Source organism: Nelumbo lutea, chromosome 1 (genome assembly GCF_056320005.1).
Source record: "Nelumbo lutea isolate HS-2025 chromosome 1, American lotus-T2T, whole genome shotgun sequence".
Lineage (NCBI taxonomy): Eukaryota > Viridiplantae > Streptophyta > Magnoliopsida > Proteales > Nelumbonaceae > Nelumbo > Nelumbo lutea.
Window position 1 is genome coordinate 213,482,058 of NC_142684.1, and position 9,528 is coordinate 213,491,585.

Genomic DNA, 9,528 nt, shown 5'->3' on the forward strand with positions numbered 1-9,528 from the left:
ACTGCCTCAAATTCTCATGCACTTCAGAACTGATTTTACCATTCATGGCTTAAATTTTCATCAATGAGGCAAGTCTGATGCATCAAATTATGAATTGGGTGCTGTCACTACCCAAATTCACATCAAAATAGAGTGGGTTCAGGTCTGAGTTCAGATGAACTCAAATCTGAACCAAGCAGAATGCAGTCCTGCAACCGGCTGAACTCAGATCTGAACTTCAAATCTAAGTTTCAGATTTGAAAACTCACATGCTATTTTTTCATTGTTTTCTTTTTATTTTCTTTATCTTTTTTTTTTTTATAAATCTAAAACAAAATACAGCAATGCAACCAAAATCTTTTTGGATGAGTGCAGGTCTGATTGATGAATGCAATTCAGATCTGAACTCATTTTAATTTTTTTTTTTTTTCGGTTGAGTGCTGCAGTTCTGCTATAGTAGATCTGAGTGCCGAATGCAACTCAGATCTGCAACACTCATGATTTTGTGATTTTTTTTTTTTTAGAGGGTAATAACTTCAAGATAGAAAGCAAAACAGATCTCCTTTTATTAAAATTAAACTGAAACAAGGAAAATAAAGTAATCTACTAAAGAGATAAGAAGCATAACTACAGTAATACAGCAGTTGCATTCAAAGCAAAAATGAAAAATTAAGCAAATTAAACCAACTATGAATGCAATGCTGAAGAACTACATCTACCAGCTACACTAAATCAACAATCAAATATGAAGTAGGTCAACAATGGGAAAGAGAGCTAACTAGATCAGCAATGGAGTTTCATGCTAATTGCTGTACTGTAGCAGCCCTGCTACAGCTCTGAATGCTAGTGGAATGCACTGCTGCTTTTATTGAATATGTGAGGCATCACAATTATTCAATCCAAACACACATCCTCACCAAATTTAGATTGGGTACAAGTGGGTAAAGCCAAGAATTCAGTCCACCCAGAATTCATAGAATGCTCTGTATCAGTTCAGTCCTCACATTATATCAACTGCATTTCAGATTTGAATTTCTCTCATTCCTTGCTATCCATTCACCCTTGAGGCAGGTTGGATGTATCATAGGGTGGATTGGGGTAGTGATGGCACCCAATTCACCTCAAACTTGCATCGGTTCAGATCTGAGTTCAGAGGAATTCAGATCTGAACTGAGCAGATCTGTAACAGCAGAATTCAGATCTGAACTCAAGTCTGAGTTTGGATCTGAATTCTCAATTGCCTTACCTTCAGTTATTGCTACCAAATTGTTTTTGGGGAATAGCAGAAGTGCCCTAGGGTGAATTGGGGTGGTGATGACACCCAATTCCCCTCAAAATTTCATCAGTTCAGGTCTGAGTTCAGAGGAACTCAGATCTGAACTGTTGCAGATCTGCAATAGCAGAATTCAGATCTAAACTCAGATCTGAGTTCTGATCCGAATTCTCAATTGCTCCTCTGGTTGTTCAAAATATCTCCCCCTTTTTTTTTTCATTTGTTTTTTTTTTCTTTTTGAAATGAAAGAAAAGAATAATAAAATCTGAAACACAAGCAACTCTTTTCGGTTGAGTGCTGCAGATTTGAAATCTGCTGATCTGAGTGCCGAATGCAACTCAGATCTGCAACACTCATGTTTATGTAAAATTTTTTTTTTTTTTTTTCTTTTTGAAGGGAATAACATCAAGATTGAATAGAAATCAAATATGCCTTTATTAAAATGAAACTGAAACCAAAAAAAGAAAGTAATCTACTTAAGAAAGAAGAAACATAACTACATGAGTACAGCAGTTGCAGTCCAAGCTGAAATGAAAAAGTTAGCAAATTAACCCAACTATGAATGCAATGCTGAATGAGATCAGATTAAGAATGCTCAATGTTTCCTAATATTGCTTCTCTAAATCCCCGGCAACGGCGCCAAAAACTTGATGTGTGGCTCATTGTGACACTAGCAAGTGCACTAGCCGTTCAAGTAATAAAGTAGTGAGTGAAGTATCGTTCCCACGAGGATTTAGGAAACAATTACCAATACTAAATTGAACATTTCTTATCTGATCAACAAATAAATCAAAACTCTAATGAAAGCTAAGAAATCCTAAATTAAAATCTATCTAAATCATTGGTCCAATTGCCTTCAATTCAGGTTAGAAGAGTAAGCAGTAAATGTCAATCTCAGAATTCAGCAATCTATCAATTTGGATCATTCGAATGAATCATGATTGAGCCTTGGTTTGGTGAAACCCCAAGGTCATGAACAGCCTCTCTCAAGCGCATGTTCATCCTATGCATGAGTGACGGTTCTTCTATCTCTAGCAAGAATCTAATCCCCATGCATGCATTTCTTCAAACACTTCTAAGGCATCAATTCAAATCTGAATTGATCACCAACTGAATTGTGCAAGTTATCTCTAACCTTGCACTCAATTCAGTTCTTGAATAGTAGATCTGAATTCCTAGAGTCTCTCTCAAGCACTCTAGGAATTCCAAGCTGTAGATTAATTCGCCCAATCTGAAATTTGCAGATCTGAATTCTCTTTCAAGCAATTCAGATCTTGCAATCTCAGATCTGAGAATTCAGATCTGAGTTTTGAAGGTTAGTTGGCCGAATTGATCTGCAATCACACCCTTATTCAAGAAACTTCAAGTACAATGCATGATCATTTGAATGAATCAAAAAGAATTAGATTGCTGAACTGAAATTTTACAAGCTGAAATACATCAAGGAAGAATGGAAACAAGGAGAAAGAAGAAAGAACATATAACTAAGAAACTGAATTCAAATCAAAAGAGAATGAAACTACAAATGATTTATTACAAAAAATCTTTGAATCACAATCCCTCAATTCGAACTCACCTTCTTCTTCTAGCTTGCTTGTCTTGAACTTCCTTCAGCCCTTCTTCTTCTTCTTCCTTGCGCCTAGCCTTCTTCTCTTCTCTTCTCTCAAGGTGGCTGAACCTCTAAGAGTGGGAGAGCCTTTCTCTCAAGCAATTGAACAACTTTCTCCCCTCCTAGAGGCCTCCTTATATAGTTTTTCAAGGGGCTCTTGCCCCTTCTTGAAGCCTCTAGAATGGGGTGTATTACACCCCTCATGAACCTTCTAGAGTGCTCCCTCCTTCTCTTCAAGAAACTCCTAGAAGTTGCCGCCCCTAGCTCCCTTTGGGCTGCTATTTGGGCTACAACTTAGCTTGCTTTTGAGCTCATGTGGGCTACACTCTAGGCTGTTATTTGGGCTAAAAATGGGCCTTCCTTGCTGGGCCGAATTCTCCTCATAGCTAGGCTTTATTTTCTGGGGTTTTCTCAAGGAATTCACTTGCTCTTTTTGGGCCGAAGTGCTCTCTCTTGCTTCCACGACCGGGCTGGATTGAAATTGGTCTTTTTGAACCTTCTTTTCTTGCCTTTTTCCTTCCTTTTCTTGGATTGATTATCCCTGAACTTATTCTTAGCATTAAGCTAAATTAAGGCAAAAATTAATAAAACCGGCATAAAAATCCATGCTAAAGTCCTCAAAAATTATAGATAAATTGTAAGTTCATCACCTCTCCCTCCTCCTAGAGGCCTCCTTATAAGGGGGTGCACTGTCCATAACGGTGTATTCCGCCAGGCCTTGTAACAAAGGCTGGGCTGAACCCATGTGGCTGATGTGTAGATCAATGTTTGGGTCCCACACCATACAAGGAAGCCCAACGGGGTAGCAGTTTGGATGGCTAAGTGAATACATAACCTTAAATGACTAAGTGCATATTTGATCCAATCTTGATTTCTCCCAAGAATTGGAGATCGAACTACTGTAGGCGGCTGCTAAGATGGATCAGCTAATAGGATTGGGCCTACACCCTATCCACTTAGAGAGTCCAAGATCTAAATAAGATTTAGATCTGGAAACTTCCTAATTAGATTAGAAGATGGCTGATCTAATCTACAGATAAGATAAGGGTTATCCCTTATCTTAAAGGGACTTCTAATCCAGATATGATTTGGGTTAGCAACTACTAATGGGATTAGGAGCTGATCCCTTTAAGTCTATAAAAGGAAGAGGGGGTGGCAACCTTTAAACATCACAAGCAAGCAATACAAAGTCTTGTCTTCAGAGATGAAATCACAGAAGAGAGAATCTACACCCTGCAAATACTCTATTGCCGCCTCCTTCTTGCAGCAGTCGCCTACAGCAGTTCGATCTCCAGTTCTTGGGAGAAATCAAGATTGGATCTTGATTCCAATCTTTTGGAGAAAAGATTGGTGGGAGTTGTATTCACAAGCCGTCCAGGTGATTCTTGAGAAGGATCAAATTATTTTGGAAGAACACTGCTGATTCTGCTCCACCCTACACTACGCCATCTTCAGTGGGAGCAAATTTTTTATCCTTCCTTGGGCATGAACACCTCCATTGGGAGATACTACTTCTCTGTATCAGGTATTATCTCTCCCTACTCCTTTTGGTTCAGATCTAGTTCAGTTTATGGTTCAAGAATGATCTTTGAAAATATGATTTTCTAAATAGGGAATTCGATTCCCAGTTGAAGGGAGAGAAAAATTTTTGAAAATTGTCCCCTTATTCTGCAATCTTTGGGCTTCCATGTGATGGATTTTCTATCCCTTCACATGGGCCATAAGTGCTAATAGGATCAGGAGCTGATCCCTTTAAGTCTATAAAAGGAGGAGGGGGCGGTAGTCTTTATGCAATCAACACTCTTGTCTTCAGAGCTGAAATTACTAGAAGAAAGAATTCTGCACCCTGCAAATACTCTTTTGCCGCCTCCTTCCTACAACCGCCGCCTACAGCAGTTCAATCTCCAGTTCTTGGGAAAAATCAAGATTTGATTTTGATACCAATCTTTTGGAGAAAAGATTGGTGGAAGTTGTATTCACAAGCCATCCAGTTGATTCTTGCGAAGGGTCAAATTCTTTTTGGAAGAACACTGCTGATTCTGCTCCACCCTGCACTGCACCATCTTCAGTGGGAGCAGATTTTGGATCCTTCCTTGGGCATGAACACCTCCATTGGGAGATACTGCTTCTCTTTATCATGTATTATCTCTCCCTACTCCTTTTTGGTTCAGATCTGGTTTAGTTTATGGTTCAAGAATGATCCTTGAAAATATGATTTTTTAAATAGGGAATACGATTCCCAGTTGAAGGGAGAGAAAATTTTTGAAGTTTGCCCCCCCTTACTCCGCAATCTTTGGGCTTCCATGTGATGGATATCCTATCCCTTCAGAATCGGTCTGTATCAAAGACGAATTCGGGCCCAAAGTCGGATCAATTCTGTAGTAAGGCCCATTTCACAAGCTGAATCCCATTTCGCATAAGAGTTTTGAAGCAAGCCAGAATTGTTAAAGAAGCCCAGTTCGAATTCAAGATCCAAGAGTCCCATTAGAATAGAAGTTGAATGTAATCTCAATAAAATATTTTTATTAGATTTAAAATCTCAAATTGTAATCCTAAAAACATAACAAATAAGAGTTAGGTAGGATAAGTTCAAATTAGACTAGGACTTTCCAGTTTGAGGATAATCTCCTTAAGGGAGTTGGAGAGCAGCCCTCTCCCCAAATCTGTATAAAGGGGGGGGGGCAGACTAGCACCGAAGGCATCAATTTTCTCCAAGAGAGCTTCAGTCTTCAGAGAGAGAAATCAGCAACCAAGGAGGAAGAAGCAAGAGTTCGCCCCCCTTTCTCATTTGGAAGTTGCGATTTCATCATGAGGTGTTTGTAAGTTTTTATTTCTAGTTGAAGGGTTAGGGAAGCTATGATTCTTTAAACATTGTGAGATCTAATTGATTTTTATTTCAGTTCATTGCTTATGGGTATTCATATGTTTTCTGCGAATTAACTGTGAGGATTATTTTTGTTGATTAAGCAAGAAGGTCCCCTTGCTCATTCAATGAAAATAATCTATGGCCGATTAAACCTCCAAATTCGTATATGATTGGTAGGTTCGATCATGGTGGCAACTAACATAAATTGATTGCAAAAAAGTTCTCGATCTATGTTAGGAATATGTATGATCTAGTTTAAACGGTCCAAGCTTGTGATATCGTTGACCAGAATTGGGTCTCTCCCTTCTTAATGCTATTAATATGTTAAATCCTAGGAGCTTGTTTAGGACTGCCAATTAATAAGGGAAGCAATCAAAGAGCTTGTTTTGGTTGTCGAATAATAAGAGTAGAGGCTAGCTGTTAGAGTTTGTTAATAGCTATAACCAATTTATTCATAAACATTTGAATCTATCTTTGCATCAAGGATCAATGCTACAAATCAAAGCTAAACTTGTCCCTTCAATCAGAAGTCATCTCCCATCGATTTAATCTTTGTTTTCTGTTATTTTCTGCTATTTTCTTATTTTCTTTTGCTTTACAACCCCCCTTAATCCATCTACTTGGAAATAAATCCACCGAATCCCTGTGGAGAATGACCTTGCTCATCACTATCTACAAATTATTAACCAAGAGCAAGACTATTTATCTTTGGTTGGGTTCGGCACCCACCAAATTTTGGTGCCATTGCCGGGGATTGGCATCCTCAGTAGATTTATTTTCTTTTTCTTGGTTTATGCCTCATTCTTCTCATGTAGGTGAGCTCCAATACGATCCCGAGATTGAAAACATGGCGGCCAACTCTCAATAGTTCGGCTATAGGCTCAACCCTCCCGCAAACCATGATAATGAGGTAAACATCTCTTCCCTAGAAAAACAAATTGCAAGTCTTACCTCTCTTGTCCATCAAATGGCTGTAGGTAACATGCAAACAGTGAAGGCTTGCGGGATTTGTTCAACTACAGGACATCCAACTGACATGTGCCCTACACTTCAAGATGAACCCTATGAACAGGCCAATGCTGTTGGAGGCTTCCCACAAAAGAGATATGATCCCTACTCAAATACCTACAATGCAGGATGGAGGGATCATCCTAACCTTAGCTACAAAGCCAAGCCCTTTGGCTTCCACCAACAATATCAGTCTAGACCAATGGCTCCACAATATTCATTGTCTAACCCAGGTATGTCTCTAGATGAAATTGTTAAAGCGCTTGCAACTAACACTCAACAATTTCAACAGGAGACAAGGACGAGCATTCGAAACTTGGAGAATTAGGTCAGCCAATTGGCAATTGCTATGAGTCGAATGGAATCTCAAGTATCAGGAATGCTATCCTCCCAGACCATGGTTGATCCTAAACAGAATGCTAGTGCAATCACTTTAAGAAGTGGAAGGAAGCTAAATAGGCCTAGAAAGGAAATACCTAAGAAAACAATTGAAGAAGATATAGAAAAGGAAGCACCTCCACCCCAAACTCAAGATGCAAGCAGTGAACAACCCCAAGCCATAGTGACAACTCCACCCTTTCCTAGCCGCTTTGCAAAATCCAAGGAGGAGCAAGAGAAGGAGGAAGCTTTTGAACTTGGTGGGAAGGAGGGATCCAGAATTTCCATTACTAAGCATCTTAAGAAAGAGGAGTCAACCTTGAGTGCTAAATTGCAGGAAACCGTTGCAGCATTGAATGGTTCTCCAGAGCTACGACAGTCAGGTAATGCTCCTTATATTATATTACTAATTTCTGATAGGAAATTTTACCCTCTGTTTTGCAGGCTCCTATTCCAGATTTGAACCCACCCATTATGGATGAAAGGGGAAGACACCAGAAGTTGCAACTACAAAAGTTAGAGGACCCGATTTATGGTAGGGAAGTTTGTTTTTTTTCTTCTTGTTTTTGCATCTATAGTTTAGTTATTTCCCCTTTTCTTTACTTTTCAACAATGCATAGATTAAGTGGGGGGGGGGGGAGTATAGGTTCTGATAAGTAGTATTTATTTCCGTCCAAAAAAAAAAAAACTTAACTCTTTTGAAATCAATTGAAACAATATTCTGGGAAAATTCTTGTGGACCTAGTAATGAGGTACAATTAAGTACACGACCTATCTGAAGCCATCTCCTTTTTAGCTAGTCCTAAATTCAGGTTTAAGTAAACGGGGCAATTACTTTACCATTGCTATACTTGGTAGGATGGAGCATAAAATGCACCTACCGGTCAAGCAATCCGATGGTAGGATGAAGCATAAAATGCACCTACCAACCATATAATCCGATGGTAGGATGGGGCATAAAATGCACCTACCAGCCAAGTCATCTAATAGTAGGATGAAGCATAAAATGCACCTACTGACCAAGTAATCCAAGAGTGAGATAGAGCATAAAATGCACTCACTTCTTCAGAAGAAAGACAAAAGAAAACAAAAAGAGAGAGAGAAGAGAAAGATGTTTTTCCTAGTTTACTACCTAGTTTGTAGTAGCAAAAGTTGGATTGACTGATGGATGAGTCGTGTATGACTTGGTTGTGCTGATTTAAATGTTCACAATAATTAACTTAGAATATTTGTGGAGAAAGATGAAGGGGAGTGGAGTTTAAAAAGTGGTAGGATAGCTAGTTTGTTCTTGTTCTATTTTTACTTGAATTTTGACTTGCTCGAGGACGGGCAAGGTTTAAGTGTGGGGGGATTTGATGAGAACAAAATTTGTCATATGTTTATCCCTCAATATTCAGTATTTTACACTTAATTGGTACATAATTGGACTCATTACACTTGTATTTTGATTCAGGGCAAGCAAGAAGGCGATTGGAAGAAAACAAGGCTAATCGGATGATTTTGCACAATTTCGGCACTGATCAGTTATATGGGCATAGCTCTCAATTCCAGACTCTGATTTGGACAATTCAAGAAGCACTGGAAAGGTAAGAAAAAGGCCCACAACTTTTATGTTTTGTGTTTTGGTAGAATCAGTCCGTATCAAAGACGAATTCGGGCCTATACTCCACCTCCTCCACTAGGTCATAGGCTTCCTCTGGAGTTGTTCTCATGATTGTGCTACCTGCGGCTGCATCAATAATGGATCGATTAGAGGGGGTAATACCATTATAAAAAGTCAGAATTTGACACCAAGTTGGTATCCCATGGTGAGGACACTTCCTAAGCATCTCCTTGAATCGTTCCCATGCTTCATACAAAGATTCCCTCTTAAATTAAGAAAAAGTAGTGATATCATTAATCAGTTTTTCTGTTTTAGAGGGTGGGAAATACTTAGCCAAAAATTTTTGGGTTAGATCATTCCAAGTGGTGATACTTCCTACAAAGAGTGAGTTAAGCCAATCTTTAGCTCTATCACGCAATGAAAACGGAAATAATCTAAGCCTAATAGCATCATCACTAACTCCATTGTGTTTAAATGTATCACATATTTCTAGGAAGTTAACAATGTGTGCATTAGGGTCATTACTTGGCAACCCACTAAACTGAATATTTGTCTGAATCATCTGGATGATTGCAGGCTTGATTTCAAAATTATTAGCATGAATTATGGGCTTGCAAATACTAGAAGTCGCCCCATCAATGGTTGGACAGGCGTAGTCCAAGAGGGTGCGATTTGCTTCTGCCATCTCTTCTTCAATCTCTATTGCTGGTTCGCCAATATCAACCTCCTCTCTTGTTCTACCTCTATTGCCCCTTTGTAATAAGCGAAGGGTCCTTTCAATTTCAGGATCGAATTCTGCTAGTCCCTCTCTT

General features: G+C 39.0%; 1 non-coding gene across 1 annotated transcript; it reads left to right on the forward strand.

Annotated features, from left to right (window-relative positions):
• Nucleotides 1-8,913: 8,913 nt before the first annotated feature.
• LOC148880866 (small nucleolar RNA R71) lies at nt 8,914-9,020 on the forward strand. Its single transcript, XR_016106044.1, has one exon. It is a non-coding gene; the product is annotated as a small nucleolar RNA R71 (small nucleolar RNA).
• The last annotated feature ends 508 nt before the right edge of the window (nt 9,021-9,528 follow it).